Source organism: Rhinopithecus bieti, unplaced genomic scaffold, assembly GCF_001698545.2.
Source record: "Rhinopithecus bieti isolate Rb0 unplaced genomic scaffold, ASM169854v2 scaffold_55, whole genome shotgun sequence".
Classification (NCBI taxonomy): Eukaryota; Metazoa; Chordata; class Mammalia; order Primates; family Cercopithecidae; genus Rhinopithecus; species Rhinopithecus bieti.
The window spans coordinates 1,839,049-1,864,492 of record NW_016803114.1 but is presented as its reverse complement, the minus strand read 5'-3'; the positions used below and the strand labels follow the sequence as shown (position 1 = coordinate 1,864,492).

The 25,444-nt window shown below is 40.4% G+C and overlaps 1 protein-coding gene and 1 long non-coding RNA gene across 3 annotated transcripts in view; one reads left to right on the top strand and one right to left on the bottom strand.

The window, feature by feature from the left end:
* The window catches only part of SCHIP1 (schwannomin interacting protein 1), a 168,990-nt gene that overhangs the window by 37,264 nt on the left and 106,282 nt on the right, over positions 1 to 25,444 (top strand).
* LOC108514899 (uncharacterized) lies at positions 1,002 to 25,174 on the bottom strand. 2 transcript variants are annotated; one of them, XR_001881376.1, is made up of 4 exons: positions 24,939 to 25,174; positions 4,627 to 4,755; positions 2,305 to 2,365; positions 1,002 to 1,240 (listed from the first exon to the last, which is right to left on the bottom strand). It is a non-coding gene; the product is annotated as an uncharacterized LOC108514899 (long non-coding RNA). The 2 variants fall into 2 exon arrangements; XR_001881388.1 differs by lacking the exon at positions 24,939 to 25,174 and adding an exon at positions 7,547 to 7,590.

The following is a 25,444-nucleotide window of genomic DNA, read 5'->3' as shown; positions in this document are numbered from 1 at the left end:
AGGTGTGGTGGTGGGCGCCTGTAGTCCCAGCTACTCAGGAGGCTGAGGCAGGAGAATCGCTTGAACCCGGGAGGCAGAGGTTGCAGTGAGCTGAGATCGCGCCATTGCACTCCAGCCTGGGTGACAAGAGTGAAAATTTGTCTCAAAAATAAAATGAAAAAATAAAATAAAATAAAATAAAAATAGCTTTATTGCAGTATGATTGACATGCATCAGCTGTACATAGTTAAAATGTACAATTTGATGAGTTTTGACATATGTATGGCATATGTATGTATTTTGACACACCTGTGAAACCATCATGAAAATCAAGATAATGAACATCTTTAGCATCCCCAAAAGTATCCTTGCACTCCTTTATAATATCACCATCTTATCCCTAGGCAACCAGCTGATCTGATTTCTATGTTATAGATTAGTTTATGTCTTCTAAAATTAACATACGAAAATGGAATCACACAATATGTGTGGATTTTTGTCTGGCTTCTTTCACTCAAAAAGTGATTATTTTGAGATTCATCCATGTTACTGTATATATCAGTAGTTCGTTCCAACACTTGCTGAGTAGTATTCCATTTTGTGGATATACCATTTTCATCTGTTGACAGACACGTGCATTGTTTCTAGGTTTTGGCTATTACAAATAAAATTGCTATGGACACTCATGTACAAGTTGTTTTACAGATATACACTTTATTTATTTATTTTTGGGACGAAGTTTCGCTCTTGTCACCCAGGCTGGAATGCAATGGTGCTATCTCGGCTCACTGCAACCTCCGCCTCCCGGGTTCAAGTGATTCTCCCACCTCATCCTCCTGAGTAGCTGGGATTACAGGCACCCACCATCATGCCTGGCTAATTTTTGTATTTTTGTAGAGACGAGGTTTCACAATGTTGGTCAAGCTGATCTCGAACTCCTGACCTCAGGTAATCCACCTGCCTCAGCCTCCCAAAGTGCTGGGATTACAGATGTGAGCCACTGTGCCTGGCCTGAATATACACTTTCATTTTTCTTGGGTGAATAACTAGAAGTAAGAATGGGTTGATCATGTAGTAGGTGTATGTTTACCTGTATAAGAAGCTGCCTAACTGTCTTCCAAGGAAGTACTATTTTACTTTGCCATCACATGATGCTTAAAGCACTGAACGAGGTTTCCCCTCTTTCCCGTTGCTCTATTCCATCTGCATCCTGCTTTCCAGGACACCTCCCTTCAGGTGGCTGGGTGGCTGCTTCCTCCCTCTTAAGAGAAAACAAGAAGAGAGCAAGGAGATCACTTGTCACATCCAACCAGTCTTTACTCCTGTTGTTTAAAAAAGGAATCATTTTTAAATTAGAGAAGAGCTCTAGTTGTAGACTCAACACATTTTAAGTGCAGTTTTATTATTTTTTAGTGCCTATGACAGGTGCATTTTCCTCATTTAATGAGAAGATAAGAACAATTTTAATTGACACGTTAATTGAAAGCAAATTCTTCGACGAAGTTATTTCCAAAGTACTTGAAAATAAGTTGTCTTTTTATTTGTTTGTACTATTAGCTAGTAGCACACTTTTTAAATTACCTACATTTTTTCCTAGAATGGTACCAATTATAGGTTATTTTCAGTGTATTGTTCTGTAAGAATTATAGCCCAGTTACTCCTTCCCCATCAATGACGCTACTAAAGTAGCTTAAATGGCTGAGTAGTTTATTTCCTTAGTTACTTGGGCTATGTTTAAATTACACAAGTTTCTGTTTTGTAGACTGAATTAAGATGTCTTTAGTATTCCTACAAAAATGGTAAAGTTTATAAGTTTAATAAGTTGTGTGATTCTGCAGCCTGGGGCACAGCATTGAAAACATTCTGTGTGGAATGCAGCTATCACTTATTCCTGTTACTTGGAGAGCATGACATGACAGTGTTAAATTTTTTTTTTAACTATAACTGGAAATTACCAGGGTGAAATGTATTATGTGCTTCAACCTTTTACCTTGAAATATCTTGTACTATAATGAAAAGTTATTTGCCTACTTTCCTATTTATGATAGTTTTTGCTTAAGAGCTACAAAGGCTGCTCTGTCTACTGGCATGTACTCTAGACTTCAAAGAAATATGGTTAGGTTTTTGTCTTTTTTTTTTTAAATTAGGTTGCAGGTAAACCACAATTCTTAATTTAAACAATTCCTAATTTAAACAATTCTTAAAATTTTGAAAATATACCATTAGTTCTGGGGCTATGTGTGTGTACAATTATTATTGGATAGATCATTGTATTGTAGAACAGTCTTTGAAAATGTAGTTTGATTAAAAGAAATCTTTGCCTACCAATTAGTTTGTACATAGTGGACCTTTAAGTCATCCTCTGGAAAATTTTCAGGATGCACATCTGAAAAACAGAGACAGATATTCTTATCACACACTTGCAGAGCTTCTTGAACACCTCACCTCCCTCCACCCCTTCCCGCTCCGCCTGCATTTCCAGTTCCAGACTCCTTACTGGCATTCCTGACAGAGATCTCACACCTGACAAACATCAAGCCAGACTCATCAATTTCTGATTTTGATTCCTGGCTCTTTTGGTGATATCATAACTACTTTTTTTTTTTTCATACAGTCTCACTCTGTCTCCCAGGCTGCAGTACAGTGGCACAATCTCGAGTCACTACAACCCCCACCTCCCAGTTTCAACCAATTCTCATGCCTCAGCCTCCAGAGTAGCTGGTAGTACTACAGGTGCCCACCACCATGCCCAGCTAATTTTTTAGGGATGGGGTTTCTCCATGTTGGCCAGACTGGTCTCGAACTCCTGACCTCAAGTGATCTGCCCGCCTTGGCCTCCCAAGTGCTGGGATTACAGGCATGAGCCACCACGCCCGGCCCATAACTACTTTTATCTTGAATTCTCTCTTGTCTTCTTATGGGTATGTCTCTTAACAGTCCAACTATCTTAAATCCCCCCTCCCCCTTAAGCACATATTACACATTCCCTGAAGTGTAGACATTTTATGTACAGTTGTTATCTGGTTGGTTGATGTATTTTGTGCCAGCCTTTCTCTTTAGTTCTTTAATTTACTCAAAGTTGCTACGCTATAAACTTTCTTATTAGTGCTAAAGTAGTAATTCCAAGTCCTTGCTTAAAAGCTTATCCAAATGCTGTGATATTACATTTGCATTTTATTTATTTATTTATTTTTTGAGATGGAATCTTGCTTTGTTGCCTAGGCTGGAGTATAGTGGCACAATCTCGGCTTACTGCAACCTCCGCCTCCTGGGTTCAAGTGATTCTCCTGCCTCAACCTCCTGAGTAGCTGGGACTACAGGTGCCAGCCACCATGCCCAGCTAATTTTTGTATTTTTTACTAGAGACAGGATTTCTCTATGTTGGCCAGGCTGGTCTCGAACTCCTGACCTCAGGTGATCCGCCTGCCTCAGCCTTCCAAAGAGCTGCGATTACAGGCGTGAGCCACTGTGCCCGGCCTACATTTGCATTTTAAAATAGAAATTTGTTTTTATTTCTGGACCTCTGTCACTGAAGAGATGAATGGTCTTGTTTTCTTACTTTTGAAAATCGGTCCCTTAGTGTTTAATGAAAAGGGCGTTTTCTGGTGCTTTTTCTTAGCTGCTAGATGCTCCCTGTGCTCTCAGTACAAATGCACTTTCTACTGTCACTTACAGGGAGACTATTTTGCACTAAACTTTTGTAGAAATTCAAGTGTCAATTGTGAAATTGAGCATTTTCAATAGAAGGGTAATAGGATTTTAGAGATAGAAAGGGATTCTGGGAGATCATCTCATCAGACGCTTACTATTTTCAAAGGAGGAAACTGAGGTCTATGAAGATTACAGATCTTCACCCAACTTCCTCACCCCAAGTCTGACCCAGCCTCAAATCACCCGACTCCTAATTCCCACTTTTAATGACCTGTGCCCCACTTCAGTGCTTCAGTGGATGCCACCTTTAAATTTTTTTTTTTTTTAAAGAATGGGTGTTCCCCAGATTTAATTTGGAGTACAGATCCAGTTTCATAATTTAAGAGCTTCCAAAACTGGAAGTAGATTCTAATTTTTATCATTTCATAGAAAAGATTTCATTTCATTGTTTTTTTCCTTTTTTAAACCTACGTTGTCAGAACAATTATAAAATTACTTTCTTCCTTTTAGACTTCAGCTCATCACTGTGTATGTTTCTAGCAACAGAACAGTGCTCTCCCTGGATGACAGAAAGCTAGGGGAGAGAAGATCTCTGTGTGGCTTACCCCACAAGTGAAGACAGATTTTGTTCTGTCTTAAAAAGTACCCTCCAAAAGGAGAAATAACAAAACCAAGAAAGGGCTAGTAGGAAAGATATTTGTGGGGTTCAGAAGCAGCCCATAAAATAGTCTAGATTAGGATGCCTGGCATAGTTAGAATATGTGTGAGAACTTCTTATTCCACTTGTATGCCACTTATTTGTACTTAGAATTTAAAAGGCTTGCTGAGTTTTAGTGTTTTTGAGTGTTCCCTGGTGAGAGCAAGAAATAGAAAAATGAATATAAGGAAAGAGAAATACATTTGGGTTTTTATTTGTGTATTTCCCCAGTTAAATTTGTGGGACTGAACTGTCCTTAATTATTTGTCTTACATCCAGGATCATTCTCCTTCACTTACCAAGTCTCCAAATCTGTAAGAGCTCTCCTTATTTCTCAGATGCTCTTGCTTCTTTTTGTTGTTTGTGTATTTGTTTTGTCTTAGTTTTGGCTACTACTTCGGTTTTGTGAATAATTACCTTCCTGTGTTCTGAAAATGGAAGATAAAAAAAATTAAAAGTAATTGTTGCCCTTTGTATGTATCTGTTAAATAATTATGTCAATCATGTTCTGTCACCGATCCTTGTCACTTGTCTTTATCTGTTCTCATTTATGCATATACTTAATCTATTTTTTCTCTCCATTGACCGATTTTTCAATATTTGCATCATTTTATGTTATTTTCACTCTTTCCCTACTCTAGTGGTTTATTTCCCGTAAAGTGTAGGTAGTTCAAAAGATGATGTTTAGGCTAGGAAAAGCCCAGGTGGTAGGAATGATCCCAGCCAGTGTTTTGTTCAGCCCCAGGTTGATAGTTTTTTAAAAGGTACTTGTAAACCCACTTTTTTTGCTACCTCTAACCAACGTGTGGTTGTATTAAAGCCAAACTTACTGAAAGCTAAAGAGTTACCAACTTTTTTAGTTGGATTTTGTGTATCAGGTTTTCTAATTATTGCCACTTGTATCTGTACATTTTACTGATGCCTCTGTATCTCCACCCAAACATTTCATATTTATGTGTAACCAAATAACCTCTTTGGCTCATCCATCATCAGCAATATCACATTAATCATTTTCTTTCTTTTTTTTTCTTCCGTTTCTCAGTCTCTTCTTAGTATTTACGGTTCATGAAAGTGACTGTGAATCTTTCTTCCTTGGGGTATTAGCATAGTAGACCCAAACAAAAGCTTCAATTTTATGGGTTACAAGAAGCACTGCATTAGTCTGCTCTTGATTTCTGCAAGTTCATCAATTCAAGAGGGTTTTATTGCCCATGTCCGAGATGATTGATCCCTACAAAACTCTGCCTTATAGAAAAAATGTCTTAGTTACTCACAGTTGGTTTTTGTTTTTGTTTTACAACATATTGCAAAAAACTTCTATCAAGAAAGTATGTGGGGTTGGGCTTTTCCAGGTGCAGGGGCAGGTGATTCTCCATTTGCCACAGGTTGATGGGGCTACTTTTCAGGATGCTTGGGAAAGGGCAGAAACCATCTCTGCAGCCTCCCAGCCAGGACTTCAGACAGCGGATGTTCTGATTGTGCCTCCCTGGGCATACCCCAGCTGATTGGGTCATGCTGTTTTCCCTCAGCAGCACACGCCCCTTGCTTTCTCCTCTGAGATCTCTCCACTGTAGTCCTCAGCCTACCTGTTTCGCCTTTCTCTCCTGTGCAGGTTACCAATTCAAAGTCCCTAAGAAAGTGGCTTATCTAGCACAGGGTGCCTGTGGTGGCCCGGACCCCTTGCCAGGCCCACTCTTGTACTGCCTGATGTTGGAGAGATGAGGACAGGCACTCCCTAGCCACCCAGCTGTGCCAGGGTCGGCCTGCCCACACGTGGGTTGTAGTCATGCCTAGAACAAAACAATTGGTAAGTCTTGGCAGCTCCTAAATGAATGTAACTTGATTCTGCTTCCTTCTTGATTTGCCATATATGGAGAGAACTTTGCTTTTTGAAAAAGTTTAAAGGGAATGAGGTAATTTCCTCATAATTCCTAAGATCTCCGGCAATGTTGTAAATATAGATTCGAGGTTAGAGTACTAAAAAATAAAAACAAAAGCAGAAAAGCTGCTGTGCTGTGAAATGCCAGGGTATTTTAATGTCAAGTCCAGCAGCATAATAGTTTTACCTCTTTTCCCCACCTAAAGAAAGAGTAGTGTTAAACTTATTTCCAAAATAAAAGGAGTCTGAGCCTCTAGGAAACTGGTACAGTATCATCTTAGAAAAGAACCTAAAGGCTAATCTACACTCATAAAAATAACATGTTTTCAAATAGTTTCAGAACCAATTCAGTCTACTGTTTTCTCTTCATGACACCAGTAGCTAAAATTACCCTACTTAATGAAAATTGCAGATGATTTTTTTTCTTTATGCAGTCTTACATAATTTTTGGTCCATTTTGACCTAGTCTGACATTTTATTTTGAACAACTACATCTTAAGTGCTCTGTCCTTTTTGTTTCCACTCTAAAATTGGTTCTGCAAGGAGTAAGAGAGTAGACCATTGGGATTTTATGTTTGAACGCTTAAATTGTATAACCAGTAATCTGTTAGAGTTGTTATCCATCCTACAGTGACCCCATCATCTAACCCAAATAGCCTTTAAAATAAGAGCTCATTCTAGAAGAACAACTTTAGGCAGCAGTAAATTTAAAACATTTTGAATACCTGCTCTACTGTGGTATAGTGATCTAAATATTAGATTTATTTTTCTTGTGTCTCATATAGAAACTCTAAACAAAGCAGATGAACAGTTATGTCTGTATTAACATATGACTAAAGCCCCTATAGAGTTCCAGTGTGCTGAAAGTCAAATTAAAGCTCTCTTTTTTAGTAAACAATCACACTGGGAATGAGAATATTAGAGCCAAGAGGGACTCCAGAGCAAGGGTGGCAAACTCGGATGCTTCCAGAGGTCACATAGGTAACCCATAGGAGCAGTGGGCCCATGGGAGAGGACCATGGTGTCCTGGAGGATATGTCCCGGGGTAAAGGGGCAGCTGCCGTCAGTTGCCGCCTGACTTCGTGCCATGCCAGAACATCGTGTCAGTGTTCTGATGTGTCAGGAGCAGCCCAAGATCCAAGCCTGAGATGTTATGAGAACTATCTTGACTATTACACATTGGCAAATAACTTTAAATATACATATACATTTGTGAGACTAACAAATATCTGCTGTCCGGAATACTGCCTCTAGGCTACCAGTTACCCATCTCGCTCCTAATCCAACCTCCTCACTTTTCATAGGAGAAAACTGAGATCCAAAGAGGCTAAATGTCTTACCTGAAATGAAGATGAGTTGGGTCAAGGTGGGACCATTTGCCAAGAGGTCTGGTGAGATTGTAGAAGAGATCTTAAGGAGGAAAACCCATGAAGGAGTGTTGTTCTTATTTATTGACACCAGAGTAGCTCTTTTTTTCTCCTTTCAATGCTTAAAATAATTAGAAATAATAACATCCAAAGGAAAAAACAAGACCCACTACACACCTCTAGTTCACTTAATTTTTATACACACCCCATTACTTAGCATTTACTTTTCTCTTTCATCTTCAAAGCAGTTCAAAAATTGATTTGTTATTTGTAGTCAGGGAAATGTATCATGATCTATTTTTTATTATTTATGAATAATAAAAAGGGAAGAACTCTTTAAGAACAGAGTATCTGGAATGTAAACACACACACATATGTGGCCTCAGCTGTTTCATCTGCTAGAAATTCATCTGAAACCATTTAATTCCAAGGGGTGGTGGTGAGTCTTTATAAAATTTCTTGTTATACAGAATCTAAAGAAACTTCAATATTGCTCAGTCATATTGAGACTTTATTTAATTGTAATTGTCGTACATAATATGGTGGAGGACCTGTTGAAAATGTAAAAGTTGGGACTTTTTTTTCCTCTTTGGAACTATTGGCTCTAAGTACAAAGTTAACATAGATTCCAAATAAATTAAACAATTTTGGGATGTTTATTCACTTTTCTTTAGAAAAATAGAAAACATTTTTTATATATTTTTAAACTTATTTTGAAATAATTTTAGATTTACAAATAAATTACAAAGATAGTACACAGAGTTCTCACATATCCTTCAGCAGCTTCCCCTTATGTTAATATCTTATATAACTAGGATATGTTTTTCAAGCTATTCATTTTTCAAAAAATGAACATTTACCCAATGCTATCACCTCACCTACAAACTTTATTGAGATTTATATTGGCTTTTGAAATTAAAAAGGGTATACTAAAACTATTAGAAAACTGTGATAATATATCCTTATAGGCTGTGACTTGAGGAGGGAGGGTAGAGTTAGGTTCTCCACATTCTACACTGCCCCTCCGCAAAGCCATCCCAAACAGGCATGAAATTTAAGTAAGCATGGTGCTAATATATTTGCTATGTAAATGCTTTTGAAGACAAGCCTCTTCTTCCAATCAGGTTGCCTTGCCTCTATCCCTCGTCGGTAGAACTCTGGGGCTGCCTCTGGAGAAGACAGATGGAGTGAAGGGGCAGATAAAGAGAGAAATACGTGCACACACGGCCTGTGGAGGGTGAATCTCCTCTTGTCAGGGAGGAAGGAGTGAGGGGGCTGTGTTGTGAGTTCTGAAGTGTAGAAATAAACTTGACCACAGTCTGCTTTCCATCTGGGCTGTGGACAGCCACAAGTTCTCACTTGTTATTTGCTCCCTGATATCCAATTTTTTTATTGTTTTAAAGTAGAAAACAACTTTTCAGCTTGGGAATTTACTTCTTTAAAGTTAAGTTTCTGGTGGAATTGTGAAGGCTCTATGAGTGTCCGGTGGAAGTCTTGGGAGAGGGTACGTTACAGGCAACCCACAGAGGTGTAAGTGACCTGTGGAACAAATGACACTCAGGATGTGAAAGGATTGGGTTAAGTCATGAGGAACAGATTAGAAATGGTATAGAAAAAGCTTTGGGACTCTTGCAAGAGTGGAAAAGGGAAGGGAAATTGGCACGTCAGGATGTTCAATATTTGTTCACTGATTGAATGGTCAGAATTTCAAAAACTAAATCACTAATGGGCACCAGGCATAGTTTTGTTGCCCATAGAAGGATGTCCCCGGTCAGGTGCAGTGGCTCATGCCTGTAATCCCAATACTTTGGGAGGCCTGGGTAGGCAGAACACCTTGACATCAGGAGTTCGAGACCAGCCTGGCCAACATGGTGAAACCCTGTCTCTACCAAAAAAACAAAAACAAACAACAAACAAAAAAACCCCGAGTTAGCTAGGCTTGGTGGCACACACCTGTAATCCCAGCTATTTGAGAGGCTAAGGCAGGAGAATCACTTGAACCCAGGAGGTGGAGGTTGCAGTGAGCCAAGATCACACCATGGCATTCCAGTCCATGAAACTCCATGGGCTCCATCTCAAAAAAAAAAAGAAAGAAAAGAAAAGAAGGATGTCCCCATGACTCAGTGAATTCTCATAGAGCATCTGGCATCTGGTTTTGCCAACAGGATCAGTAATTTCCTCTTGTTAAATTGCTTTAAACTAATTATATGTTCAATATATTGTGGATTATGATAGCACTAACTCAACATTTCTTTCAGGAAAATTGTGTTTTCTGGACCACAGTGATTTGAATAGCTCCTTCAACTTAGATATTCTTTTGAAGTTCATTACATGCTGTGCTGGAAGATGGGACATATTGGAAATACCCTCCTCTATATTCTTAGGTTCTTCCTCCTATGATGCATGTTCATGGGTTTTGGTACCCAGCATGAGTTGCCCTTCCTAAGAGCTCCCAGCTTCCTTTTGAGGAATTACCTCTTCCGCGTCATACGTGATTTTGGTGGAAGAGTAATTACAGGTGGCTGACTCATGTTCTGGGATTCTCAGCTCGAGCTCCTCCTCCTCCTCCTCCCCTGGCTCTGCTGCAGGTGGTAGAGCTCCCAGGGACTTTATGTCTAGAGCATTTGCAGCAAAGTCCTCAGGGACAGTCGGAGGCCCTCACAGTGCTGACTGTTGCCAAACCCATGCTATGAAGGGACCGTGGCTGTGACTTCTGCTTCCTGACCTTGTTTCTACTTGTTTCCAAAGTGCCGCTCCACTGTCTGCCTCCTGTTGATTCCATGGGTTTGTTAGCCAGTGTTGGTTTTATTGCTTGCAAGTCAGGAACCCTCATTAATAACAGCAGGCAGTCTCTTGACTTAGGACTCAAGTTCAAACCATGACAGGTGAAGACCCAGTATTAATAAATACATTTCTCTTGCCCAGTCATTAAATATCAAAGGTATAATGGACTTTAGAGCTCATCTGGCCCAATCCCCTATATTTTCCTCCAGTGGTGAGGAAATAAACACACCAAGTGAAAGAGATGTTCAAAGTGTCATAAATTTAACATGCCAAGTCGGCATCCTACATAGAGACATCAGGGCTCACTGGTCTCTGCATCTTGTCCACACACCCTCACCATACTCCTTTACTTCTGTGACCCATAGTGTCCACTTATGGGATGGGATGACAGGGCAGAACCTAGGGTGGCACCAGTGACCTTGGAAAGGGTCACAGGTAGCTAGCCCCCACAGGGATTCGACCTGTGACTCTGGTGGTGTTGATACCAAGATTCAGACACTGAGCTGAAATGTCAGCGTCTAGCTGCAGCCCCAGGTGTGCCTGTGTGCTCTGATGCCAGCTCAGACGCGTCCACTTGATGAGGCGGAGACTGTGCGTGAGGAGGTGGCTATCAGCAGCCCCAGGAATCAGATTGTCATCTCCTTATGATTATTGGGGATAAAAACAACTAGTTTTACAGCATAAATTTTATATTTTTAATGTGAATTAAAGATTGCTTTCTAACCATTCCTTATCTTGTAGAAACTGTTCTTGTGTGTTCTAAGCATAGCAAGCAAGTCTCTGAATTCTGCGGGCATAAATGTTCTGAATCCATTTTGGAGCAAGAGTTATTTATTTATTTATTGAGACAGAGTTTTGCTCTTGTTGCCCAGGCTGGAGTGCAATGGCATGATCTCAGCTCACTGCAACCTCTGCCTCCCAGGTTCAAGTGATTCACCTGCCTTAGCCTCCTAAGTAGCTGGGATTACAGGTGCACACCACCATACCCAGCTAATTTTTGTATTTTTAGTAGAGATGGGGTCTCACTATGTTGGCCAGGCTGGTCTCAAACTCCTGATCTCAGGTGATCCATCTACCTTGGCCTCCCAAAGTGCTGGGATTATAGGTGTGAGCCACTGTGCCCAGTCAATAGTTATATTTTTAAATTGCTTATGTGAAGCTTTTCAGCAAAGCATAGCACACAAAATGATGTCTGCCAAGAATTTTCTTAATATATGCCATTATTTTTTCTTCATAATTTTATTCAATGAGTGAATATTGATTGAATGCCCACTATATGTTAGGTATGGAGGACAGAGAGGAGTGGAAATTGACAGGGAGCTGTCATGGAGCTTGCGGTCATACAGGGAAGAGTGACAGAAATCACATCAACACACAAATGTGGTGGGTGCATCCCAGGAGGGCGACAATGCAGGAAGAAGTGGACAGACACACACTAAACCTGACCTAAGGAGTCACTTGTCATCCCTTTCCAGGACAGGCCTTCTCTGTGGCACAGGACCACTAGCCTTCATACCCTTGCACTAAAAATCTAGAAAACATCCAGAAATTATAAAAAAAGCAAGCATGTTCACATTGTGTGGTATTTAATAATAATAGCTGTTATGTATTGAATTTATTTGTAGAATAGGACTATGGTTCCCTGAGGTTACGGGCAGCCTTGCTGTGATGGGCATGACTTGGGAACCCTTGCCACCAGGTGGCAACACACCTGTAGAGCTCTCCTCCCAGAAGTCCTGAAATCACATCCAGCAATAGCTTCATCTGCGGCAGCATGTCCAGCAAAGAGAGTCTCACCGAAAGACAAGGAAGGGAGACAAGGTTGGGTAGGGGGAAGCTGAGGGTGCTCAAGCTATGGCAGAGTGCTGAGCCACCTACTTTTCATTAGATACGCATACTGGGGCAGGTGAATACTATTCATTCCATTTTACAGACAGGGAAACTGAAGCTTGTGGTGGAACCACAGAGAGAGTACGTGTGCTTTCCACTTTCAGTTATAAACTACTATACCAAATAGTTGGAAGTTAGCCTCTGTAACCTTCATCACACAATAGCTGTTTCTCTTTGCTAATAGTAGGGCCACATCTGAATATCTATTATCTCTTGGTTTGTAATACCCTCTTATGTCTATATACTTCTATATAAGATTTTTTCATAAATGGAAACTTTTTTTAATTTGCAGAAAAATGATTTAAACATAAATGCATGGCTTTATGCCCTTCTTCTGCCTTGAAGGTCCCCACCACCACTCTGTGCTTACTTCTAATTATCAAATCCATCCAGTCTTAAGGCGCAGTTAGAAACTCGTTCTGTGTATTGGCTGGAAGTGATTGTAATGATCCTCAGGTTTAGCAGAGGGTCTGAGAGGTTAAAGGATGCATTCAATGTGCGCTGCTCTCTTGACATCTGATGTCAAGCTAGCTGCTCCTTGTAAATTGATTTATATATGGAATAGGACTATAGGTCCCTAAGGTTACGGGCAGCCTTGCTGTGATTGGCATGACTTGGGAGCCCTTGCCACCTGGTGGCAACACACTCGGAGAGCTCTCCTCCCGGAAGTCCTGAAATCACATCTAGCAATAATTTCATCTGTGGCAGCATGTCCAGCAAAGAGACTGTCACCGAAGGACCAGGAGGGGAGACAAGGTTGGGTAGGGGGAAGCTGAGGGTGCACAAGCTACAGGGAAATCCACTACCTTCTGCAATGTTTTTGCCCATTCGTTTACTTATTCACTTAATAGTCATTTATTTTCTCAGTAGCTACACTCTGCTAGACACTCGGGAGTCAACCTAGCTAGGATTTTTTCCCAAGTGGTCTATTTATTTTGTTGAGGGAGAGGGACATCAAACAAACACTGAGGTTGGTTATTTAACATCTGAGATAAGTGATTCAGTTGACTTTGGAGACTGACTTGGACAGCTGCCGAGGCAGATACAGTGCTGAGGAATTCACAGCTGAATGGAGACCTGAAGAGCTTCTGGGAGCCAGGTGAAAGGAGGGATGGCAAGAGCTGCCCGGCTCGGGGCAAGAGGGAGTTTGGAAAGTTTCGTGGAAACTGCACCAGGAGGATCCTCACCAAAATCTCTGCCTTACCTCACAAACACATACTTCACTTGTGGAAATTTCCACCAGTCCTAAAAGCCATCTTGTGCCCAATAAAATAATCTTGCAATTTTCCTGTAGTTGATTTGAAATCTTTTTTGCTGCAAGGAGTTTAATAACAGGCACAATACTTGAAATGTCACTTCCTTATATTTGGAGAACTGGAGTAGAGTGGAGAATGGAGCCTTTTAGGGAAATAAGTGGGAAGAAGCTGTTTGAATCCAGTAATGAATTAGTGTTAAACTTCTCAGCCTCCAGGAACTTCTTGAGTATTTTGATTTAAAGTAGTTGGCATATTTGTGGATTTTTCTCCCAGGATTACTGGAAGCTGTGAGCTGGGAATATAGTAAAACAGAGGTCCCAGCCTTTTTCCTAATGAGTTATTTGTGATTTACCTAAAGCTTTAGGCACACTAACCCAAGATGAAGTAAAGGCATTGTAATGCCAGCTGCCAACAGAAAGTCAGATATTCTCATGCCAGCCACATGAGCACTCCACCCTGGCGCTTCTTTCTAAAACACTTCCGTGCTTTGCAGGCAGGTCTAAGGAAGTTAGAGAAACCCCTGCAGTTCCCCTTCCATCCCATATGTGATGATTGGACTGAAGAGTCTTGGTTAGGAGCGAAGGATGATTACTATATCAGAGCACGACCAGTGAATTGTAACGAGCTGAGGTAAAGCTTAATTTCCTCTTCTACCTACCACAATGAAAAGCTGTTGAATGTCAAATATGGTTTGCACCTTTGAAGTGAAAATGTTTTCTGCCACATGTCATCCCATTGAGCAAGTCTACACCTGTTCATCTGGTCATGGGTTAGCAGAAAGAATGAAAGAGAGAAACTCTGTGCCTTTGAGCGAAGACATTTTTCAGTACTTATTACTCTGTTTTACTTTCCTGCCTTCACCTTCTCTGCAGTTTTTCTTTCATCTTGACATTATAAGGAATGCATGATCCTTCCCTATGGAACATTGTAGATCTCGTTTTAAATGGTAAAAACATCTCCAGCTCAGCTGACCAGTTCATTGGAATAGCTGTGTGCTTCACAAGAAACATGAAATATTTTGTCAGGTAGGAATCTAAGGAATCCCGGTGACGTGGGCTTTCCCATCAGTTTTCCTTGCTCTTTTACCTTAACTTAAGCTTTGTGCTGCTTTAGTTACCCTGTAGAATAAATGGAAAAGTAATGGTTTTATTTTATTTTTGAGATGGAGTCTCGTGATGCCCAGGCTGGAGTGCAGTGGCATGATCTCAGCTCACTGCAACCTCCACCTTTCAGGTTCAAGCGATTCTCCTGCCCCAGCCTCCTGAATAGCTGGGACTATGGGTATGTGCCACCATGACCAGCTGAGTTTTGTATTTTTAGTAGACACAGGGTTTCACCATATTGGCCAGGCTGGTCTCGAACTCCAGACCTCAAGTGATCCACCTGCTTCTGCTCCCAAAGCGCTAGGATTACAGGCATGAGCTGCCGCACCCAGCCCAAGTAAATGGTTTTAAATCATGGTGCTAGGTCTGAGGAAATTATTTACAAAGCTCTATCAAAAAACAAAACTGGAATCTTTTAAATTAAGTAACAGTCAAAAAGCCAATTTGAAATTTTTCCTTAGTATGGCTGCTTTGCTTCATAGCCCAGAGACTGAACCAGAGCTAGAGGTTATGAACTAGACAAGAATTTCATAAATTTTTTTTTCTCCAGCCACCTTGCTCCATTAATAAATAAACAGATGAATAAAATGAAAAGGTTGCCGGGTGAACCCAAAATTCAGTAATACTTTTAAAAAATCATGATTAAGTATTATTCGTTTTATACACCTACCAATGGCAATGCACTTAAAATGCCATATCAGAACAGTTGTGAAACTTCTCAATTTGATAGCTTTTCTGAAAAGCATAACCAGGCTTCCATAAATGTAACGAAAGCTTTTTTCATATTAAAGCCATGTTATTGGGAGATGGAATGTTTCCTTCTTCCTACATAACTGCACAGTGATTAAATATTGACTAAGAGCCAGGAGTTGACAGCCATTGGCCTCACCCTGGTAAATGCTGATATATGATGCTGAATGTAAATACAGAGCCATCCTCTCAGGACCATAGTTTTTTTTTTTTTTTTTCTTTTGGGAGATGGGGAGCCAGCAAGTTGTAGGTTATGCTTCAGGTGTCAGATTCAAGTGTTGCAGTAGAAGGGTGTAATTTGAAACAAGTAATTCTTTAAAAAACCACCCAACTGTCAAAAGAAAAATATACTTTTCTAATCAATCTGAATAATAGGCAGAATGCTAGTTAGAAGTTTTAGCACTGAATGCTGCTGCTTGTGGAAACAAAAGAGCTGTCCGTCACTGGGGCAGCTTACACTTTCACAGACAACGATTGTTTGGTTTACATGAAACAAACTGGTTGAAACATCAGATTTATTTTGGGGACATGAATATATGTTTGGGAAATTTTAAAACATCTTATTTCTTATTTTTGTTGTATGTATATTTTCTTTTTTGTTGTTTTAAACATCTATTTAAAATATGCAATTGATATTTTCCCTCTATGGGGAAAATCAATTATAATTTTATTCCATTTCTTTCTGTTCATAAGGTTCATTATAAGATCTTATTATTTTTATCCAAAGACTTTTAAACCCTGCAGGAAATACCTGGAAGACTTACTCATCAGCTTTCGTAGTGCCATGAAGCAAAATCTGTTTATTCTTTATTGGTTAGAATGATTTAAACATAGGTCTCCTTTTCAGCAAATATAGTAATCTAAAAGTCTGCTTTTATTCCAGCAAGTTTTAATAGACATTTCCTAACCTCTAAATCATCTATAATACCCTTATTGTGATGGTCATCTGGACATCAACATCACTATCTTCAAGTATAATAAAATTAAAAGATACTTTTAAAGATTATTATAGTTCTCAAATTATTCAAATTGAGCCAAAATGGATTCATATGGATTTGAGTTTCATTAATTCCTATTAGAGGTATTGGCATATGTCTATTCAAAAAGATTAATGTTTCTTAAATGTCAATGACTATTCTTCCTTGAAATGTACTGAGAAATGGATTTAGTGTTGCTGAAACTGAAATGAGAAGGAATGGTCATAAATCATAGTTTAGTTTCTCACCTTTAGTCAGATAAGCAGTGAAGCAACTCTGAATCAAAGTGTGTGTGTATGTATGTGCATGTGCACTGTGTGTGCGTGTGTGTTTTGTGGTGTGATTGTGATCTGTGTGTAGTGGGGAGATGGCTAATAGAAATGAAGCGTCATAGCCGGACCAGCCACAGCATGTAGAATCCTTCCCTGGGGCCTCAGTTTTCAAGACAAATAGTTTAGAGTAACCCTTTCCCCTTTAAAAGCCCAATATTTTGTAAAATTAAAGTGAACACTGAATAGAGTTTTGAAGACAAAGAAGAACTCACAGTAAGTGAGTCTGAGTAGGTGCGTGACTGGCCAGCTTTGGTATTCACTGGCAAGGAGAAGACTTGTTGAGGGTTGACTTTAGGTCTGATTAGATACTAGGGATATGACCTATGTAATCTTATTTTTGTCCTCTTAACAAACTTTGTACCCCTTTATAGTAAAAAATGAGAACATTAAGACCTAGGAAGATTTAGTAACTTCCATGTAGCTAGTAAGTGGTTGAGTTAGAATTCCAACTCTCATGTGAGACTTAATTTAAAATTGACTTCAAAGTAGCTCCCATATGGGCTGGATATAGGATATACGCCTCTGCCTAGCCTCCAGTCCTTTTTGTTTGGTTTAGGTGTCGCTTGTCTTTGTGAACACTGGAAGCTGCTGTGTCATCTCCCTCTACTTTTTCCATCGCTCTTTAGCCCACATATACACACTTGGCTCAGGCTTCTTGGTTCCTTCTCTGGACACTAGATGACTGTCAGCCTTACCTGGGCCCTGCCCCAGAGGCTGCCCCAGCATCTGGTAGGAGCTTAGTGAGCAGAATGGATTCCTAGTGAAACAATGAATGTCTTTCCTTGTACTCTGTGTTTGAAACCTCCAGGATAGCAATTCCATCTACTATATGAAATCAGAAAAAGTAAATATTCCTTGGTTAACCTTCGTCATTCCCCTACATAAACCTCAATCACATTTCTTTGAAACTATGCCAGATTTGTGGAGAGCAAATTGCCAGGTAAGTGGAGAGCAAATTCACCAAACTAAGTCTTAGTTTTTTTCCTCTTCCAAGGGAAGGAACACTTTGCACTTTAACAGCACTTTCAAAGTTTCAAACTGAAGACTGGCTACTGAGTTGAAGAAGCATTAGTTGGGCCTTAAGTCCTCTCGTCTGGCCACTTTGGTCCACTTCACACATTTGGACCAACTTCCCTCCTCTGAGCCTGAATCCCATCAGCCAGCACTGAAAATCCGGCATGGTTTCAAAGAAATGTGATTGAGACTTACGTGGGGGAATGACGAAGGTTAACCAAGGAATGTTTACTTTTGTGATTTCATATAGCAGATGGAATTGCTATCCTGGAGGTTTCAAAATAATCTTATCGAGATGACTTTTGACCCATCTTCAATAGTATTACAACAATCCCCGCAGCCTGGAGACTAAGCTCTGCTGCTGTTCTGAGTGAGCTGGCCCCACAGAGGGTGTGACGTGGGAGTAGAGATGAGTGTCGTCCTCAAAGTCTGTTCCCATCACTCAGGAAAGCACCTTATTTAGATTACTGTACTGGGGCTGACACTAAAATAGATGATATTTGAGGCTAAGTTTTCAATTTCACTCTTTCCAGAAAAATGAAGTACTGATAGGGATCTACTCTAAAAGCTGGTTTTAAATACAAGGCGTTACAGAAGTGCCAAATGCAGTGACTGCACTTAAAGTCATGGCCCGTGGATAGAAACAAAGCTGAAGAGTGGCCTGCCGAGTGTAGAGCATTCTTTCACTTGTAAGAAATTAAATACAGAGACACTCAACACAATTCCTGGATGTGATTTCCTGTTGGTTCATCTACACACTCTAGAAGATTCCTGAGGAGAGGTTTATTGCCCAGAGGAATTCAGTGGAGGTATTTTCAGGGTTGGCTGAGTTCCAGGAGCCCCCTCTCAGGGCCAAATTATCCAATTCCCTTTCTCAGTCAGTTCACCACAGTTCATTCATTCACCAAAAATATGCATGGAGAGCCTAATTACTACGTACTAGGCACTGAGCATACAGTGCTAAAAATAAAAAATGATAAAATCCTAGTCATAATGTAGGATACATGCATTAAACATATGAACCCTGTATTTGTTAGGGTTCTTCAGAGAAACATAACCAATAGGGTATAATTATATATATGTGTAATATATATACACACACATATACCAATAGGGTGTTTTATATATATATATGTTGTACATATATATTACATATGTATATATGTTGTACATATATATTACACCCTATTGGTATGTGTATGTGTGTATATATATAACATATATAATATATGTATGTTATATATGTAATATATATGTTACATATATTATATATGTAATATATATAAAATATATATTGCACCCTATATATATAAAATTGAGCATCTGTAATTAAAAAATCTGAAATATAAAATGCTCCAAAATTCTAAACTTTTTGAGGGCTGACATGATGCTTATAGGAAATGCTTTGGAGTATTTCAGATTTTCAGATTAGGGATGCCTCACCAGTAAGCATAATGCAAATATTCCAAAATCCAACAAAATCCAACATTTGAGAAACTTCTAGTCCCAAGCATTTCAGATAAGAGATACTCAACCTTTATATGTGTATGTATACAAGGTGTGTGTGTGTGTGTGTGTATGTGTGTATGTATATATATATTGATTGGTAGTGTATATATATACACACAGAGAGAGAAAGACAGAGAGAGAGAGTGATTTTAAAGAACTGGCTCCTGCAGTTGCAAGGGCTGGCAAGTCCAGGCCAGCAGGCTGGAAATTCCAGCGAAAGTTGATGTTGCAATCTTGAGTCTAAAGGCTGTCTGGAAGCAGAATTTCTTCCTTTTCAGGGGACCTCTCTTTTCTCTTAATGTCATCAACTGATTGGATGAGACTGACCCACTTTATGGAGAGTAATCTGCTTTACTCAAAATTGACTGATTTAAATGTTAATCACATCAAAAGCAAACCTTCACAGCAGCATCTCACCTGGTATTGACAAACAACTGTGCACCATGGCCTAACAAAGCTGACACAAAATTAACCATAATCCCCCACCTCTAAATAACTGTCATTTCAATTTAGTGGCGCTCAGACTTGAGCAGGAATCAGAATCCCCTGGAACACTTGTTTGAAACACAATTGCTGGGCTCCACACTCCTGATTCAGGAGGTCTAGGGTTGGGCCCCAAAATTTGTATTTCAAACAAGTCCTGGGTAACGCTGATCCTGCTGGTCCAGGGATCATATTCTGAGAATTATAAGATTACATAATTCAGGGTGTGACCCTTAGCCTCGTGGACCAGAAACTGCTTTTGTTATCATAAGAAAGATCATTTTATTTATCAGGGATGTACCCAGTAAACCAAGATTCCAAACCTGATGTGTAAAACAGCAATTCCAATTTATTGATTTATGATAAGCACTAAAACTATAGTGGTGAGCAGAACAATCCTGTCAGCCTGGAAGGGGCAGTCCATCCTGTGGGCAGCTCCACTGAAAAGTGAGCAGTCAGTGATCAGAAGGAGCTGGAGATCGCAGCCAATCATCCGAAACAGGTGATTGGGTTGTTTGCTGCAACCGCCCCCACCACCAGAAGGGTCATATTCTCAGTCCTTGGCCAGGGCCCCCTCTCCCTGGACTTTGTACTTGGATTAAGACGGGCAACTTTCGGGGAATGGATGTTTTCTGCGGAAAGCTTTGGTATTTACTGGTCTGAAAGAGTGCTCCTCTCTACTCCTCAGACTCTACTCAGCAGCTGGGCTGAAAGTTCATAGAAATTGGAAATGCTTTTAGTGAATCATTAAAATGTTATCTTTTATAGAAACTTTTTATTGGATATAACTTATACTGTTTTTATGAAAAAGGAACTTGGTCAGCATTAGAATGTGTTAATGTATGTCCTTCATATGCTCAGTTTCCTTTCTTGGTAATAATTTGAGTGCAATTACAATCTTCCTTTAAAAGACTATTTCCGGCTGGGTGTGGTGGCTCACGTCTGTAATCCCAGCGCTTTGAAAGGTGGGTGGATCACTTGAGGTCAGGAGTTCCAGAACAGCCCCCGTCTCTACTAAAAATACAAAAATTTAGCTGGGCATGGTGGTACGTACCTGTGGTCCCAGCTACTTGGGAAGCTGGGGTAGGAGAATCGCTTGAACCCAGGAGGTGGAGGTTGCAGTGAGCCGAGGTTGAGCCCCTGCATTCCAGCCTGGGTGACACAGCGAGACTGTCTCAAAAAGAAAACAAAAGGCTATTTCCATCTTTCTCTGCACATTGAGGGGATCTGACTTTGAAAAAATACTTACACATTTCATATTTTCAAAATTTTTCATGTCCACTTGGAAGCAATTTTTTCCCCTAAGCTTTGGCTTTCTGCCTTTGTCATGCTATTTTAAGATTTTACATTAAAAATGGGATTTGTTTCTTAATCCTTTGAACCAAATTGTGTTGTGAAAAAGTTTTGTTTATGTTATTTATTTTAATATTCTTTTTTTAGAATTCTGCAATTATCCTCAGCGTGGAAAGTTTGGCTCTAAAACTGCTTCTGAGCAATCAGAATGTGGGCTGAGTCTGGGCAGACCCCTCACACCTTGCCTGCCTTGGACTTCTTGTGAAAGACAATTGAATAGATAGCCTAAGGCAAGGGGATAAGGTGACCCTGGAACTGCCTCAAAGGAATAGCGCAGATAAGAAGTAGATCCAACCACTACTCAGTGCGGGGAGGTGCAATCTCATGTTTAACCTCTCTCAGTTTCATTGTCGTATCAGCCCAGGGGCCCATCAGCAAATAGAAACCATTCTAAGAATTTCAGGGAGCAGATTTTATGCAAGGAATCAGGTAAACAAGTGAAAAAACACAGAAAGAGCAAAATGTGGAAACCAAGATAACCCAGAGACTAGTAACTGCAAGAAGCAGCCACCACCCCTGGGACTAAGACAACAAAAGGGAAGAGGCGGTGTTACCAGAACCTTCCCGGCAGGTGCCTGCTGTTGTTCAGGCATAGCCCTCAGGGAGGGGAGACAGAGTCCTGCTTGGGACATCTGGCAGCCTCAGTCAAATCACAGCAGGGGTGCCCAAGGGCCAGCTTTCTCTGCAGTTGCTGGAGGGGTGTCCCACAGGAGTTGGGCCCTCCTCTCACTGGCCATTCCCCTGTGCCTCCCATTGGCAGGATCTAGCAGGGAGCCGGGTGAGAAAGGAGCCTGGGAAACATCCTTCTCACAGTCTTAGCATCAGAGCAGAAGCCTGTGGCTTCCTTTGCTTTCTCCCTTCCTTGTTGGCCTTTATTATCAGTTGTATTCACTTATCTGGCTACAAAGCAGGGTAGTATTAGTGAGAGAGGAATCTGTTATTGATAAAGAACAAGGAGGGAATCTATTAATCCCCTTTGATTATCATACAGGTTATTCCCCAATGATTATTAGAAAATACTTTTATCTTAATGAGGAAAAATCTCAATTTATTTTTAAAATCCTGGAAAATGGAATGCTGGGTAATATTCTTATTTAACTTTTGACATTTTTTAAAAAGTCATGTTCTATTTGGGGTATGAACGTGTGTGCCCATAATAATTATTTTTATCTGCATATGTCTATCTTGGGCCTAGAAAAAAAATGACTCATTTTCTTCTAAAGATTAGAATTCCACGGGCATCTCTTTTTGGTACAATTCTTTTGTTTGTTCATTTCTGGAGATGATGGAGTTGGTACTGATAGTGCCCTCCTTGTATGGTATTCAGCTCAGTTCAATGAGCCTTTATTAGGGGCCTGTCAAGTGCCAGGCTGTGCCCCAAAGATATGGAGGCAGAGGAGACTCAGGCTGTGTGGAAGAGCATGGCTCGGGGCATAGGACAGACTTGGCTTTGAGTTCCAGCTCTACCACTTAAGAGTCTCACCCTGTGGAGCTCAGTTGCTTCATCCTGGATGTGAGGATGAACACTGGTACTGCAAGGCTGTTACAGGATTGTATGTGGTAAAGCACTTGACAATTGTCTGGAACACAATAAAGGCTTCATAAATGGTAACATGCTGTTATTATTTTGATAATCATCTGTGGTTTGGGTACAGACGTTTTAGATGCCGTAAAATTTAATAGTAGAATGTTTGTTTGCTTAGATATCTGTATTTCATTCACACAATTAGTTGTCATTTTAGTTGTTTATTAGTTTTCAGTCATTGGCCTAGAAGGAAATGGCTATAGTTCTCTTGCTCATCTCTAATAAGGATTTGAAGTGGCTGGCTTGTCATTTATAAGGTTTTAGCAAGAGAATTTTAAAAAATTCAAATGCTTTAACCACTTTTCAGGCCTTTGGTTTTCATGTTTATTTACAAGTTGCTAGTTTGTTCATTGGAATGGAGATTTTATGTGGGTTGGGTGTGGAGATGTGTTCTGTTCTAGTGGCTAGCATACTGAATTAAAATTTTAGAAAGAATTTGGATGCAGTTTTGAACTGAGTCAGGAATTTGTCAATAGCCTTAAGCAACCTGTTTTCTTCTCTCTGCTTGTTTTCGCTGTGTGTTTGCCATCTCCTTGACTCACAATGGTCTTATAAGAGTTAATGAAAATGTTTGCAACCAAGTGTATTTTTATCTCGGATGAAAAGAGCTGTGTACAAACTGTAACTTACCCTACTTTTGTTAATATGTGGCAGGATTCTTAGCCCTCCCCATGTATCATAATCCTTGAGCACGTTTAACATGTTCAGACCCAAGAAATCACACCCCCCACCCTAAAATTCTGATTCATTTAGGACCCTAGCATTAGCGAGTGCACTCTTGTGCGTGCTCTCTCTGTCTCTCTCAGCTTCCTAGGTGATTTTCACATGCAGTCAGGATTGAAAACACTGGCATAAAGGATAAATCCACCCTTTGTGCTTGGTTCTTTCTCTTATATTGTGTCATCCATTTTCTTGCCTATTTGATACAGGCAGATGTATTGGTTATTAGTTATCTATTGCCCCATTAGCAAATTACCACAAACTCGGCGGGTTAAAACAACACGTATTTATTATTTTATACTTCTGAAGGCCAGAAGTCTGAAATGGTCTTAGAGGACTAAAATCAGGTTGTTGGCAAGGCTGATTCCTTCTGCAGGCTCTAGTGGAGAATCCGAGTCTCACTCTGTTGCCCAGGCTGGAGTGCAGTGGTGCCATCTCATCTCACTGCAACTTCTGCCTTCCGGGTTCAAGTGATTCTCATGTCTCAGCCTCCCAAGTAGCTGGGATTACAGGCATGTGCCACCATGCCTGGCTAACTTTTGTATTTTTAGTAGAGACGGGGTTTCCACCATGTTGCCCAGGCTGGTCTCAAACTCCTGGCCTCAAGTGACTTGCCTCAGTCTCCCAAAGTGCTGGGATTACAGGCGTGAGCCCCTGCACCCGACCTGTTTTCTTGCCTTTTCCAATTTCTAGAGGCTGCCTGCATTGCTTGGGTCATGGCCCCACATCATTCTGACTTCCGCTTCTGTCATCCTATCTCCTCTATGACTCTCCTTCCTCTCTCTTATGTGGACCCATGTAACTACTTTGGGCCCACCCAGGTAATCCAGGATAGTCTCCCCATAGCAAGATCTTTAACGTCGTCACATCTACAGAGCCCCTTTTGCCATGTAAAGTAGCATATTCACAGGTTCTGGGGATCAGAACATAATCATATGGGAGGATGGGGGCATTATTCTGCCTACAGAGCAAGAATTAAATTGAAATCTCTACTTTTTCTCATTTGAGTACAGAAACCTCTGAGTCAGCCACAGCTTCCGTCCTCTACGGTTTCTGATGGGTAAGAGAGAAAGATTTTGCAAAGTCTCTAAGTGATAATACCATGTTCAGAATTTTAATTTTATGACTTCTTTAACAGGCTGCCAATTTTCAGATTTTCAGGTGCTTTAATAGCTTGTTTCAGAAGTGGATTGCATAACAGTTGGGTCTCATCATGCTGAAATGGTGCATTGCTGAAGTCTCCCTCAGGTAGAGAACTTTTCTGCTACTAATACAGTGATTCTCAACAGGGAGTAGGTGTGGCTTATTCTCGAATTTTTTCTTCCAGCAAGAATTTTCTGTGTTAGACCCCTACACACAAAAAGACTAGATTCCGAACCTCAAGGTCAAGGCCAAAGAACTCACCTCTAGTGGTCAATATACTTGTATTTCAATATAATTGATTTTCTTTGTGATCCTGTTTTTTACTATATGCATGTAAAAATATCATTCTGAGAAGGTGTCCACAGGCTTCCCCAGAGTGCCAAAGGAGCCCTCTATGGCACAAAAATGATTAGGAGCCCCTAGGAGAGGCCAAAAAATAGTATTAAAATAAAATGATAGGTCTCACCACAGAGATGATCTCCAGATGCAAGAAGCTGCCCAAGGGAGGGGAAAGGCTCCTGGCAGTGGTTTCCAACTCTAGCTGCTTGCTGGGATGATGGGTGGAAGCAGGGTGATGTCCTCTTCAAAAAGCATGAGCATCTGGGACCCGCTCCTAGAGATTCTGATTTGATTGGCCTGGGGACTCTGACCTCTATCACAGAAGAAATGATGTCGTGTTTGGTCTTGTAGATGTGAGGTAGAATGGGAAGACCTAAGAAAGCCAGACAGAAATCAGGGACTCGTTAAAGGAGCAGTAAACTGTACTATAGAGCTGCTATATAGATATGGTTAATAAGTCCCTTAGCCCTCCCTGTTTCTGCTCCAATTCTTCTGCTAAACACGGTCTGCTAAAGACTATTTGTGACCTTAGAGCAGGATAGAACCAAACTTAGACATTTGGCAGCACAACTAACCTTCCCTAGCCAGCCTATTTCCTAGTAGGGAAGATAGGTCTCCAGTGGTTAAGAATGT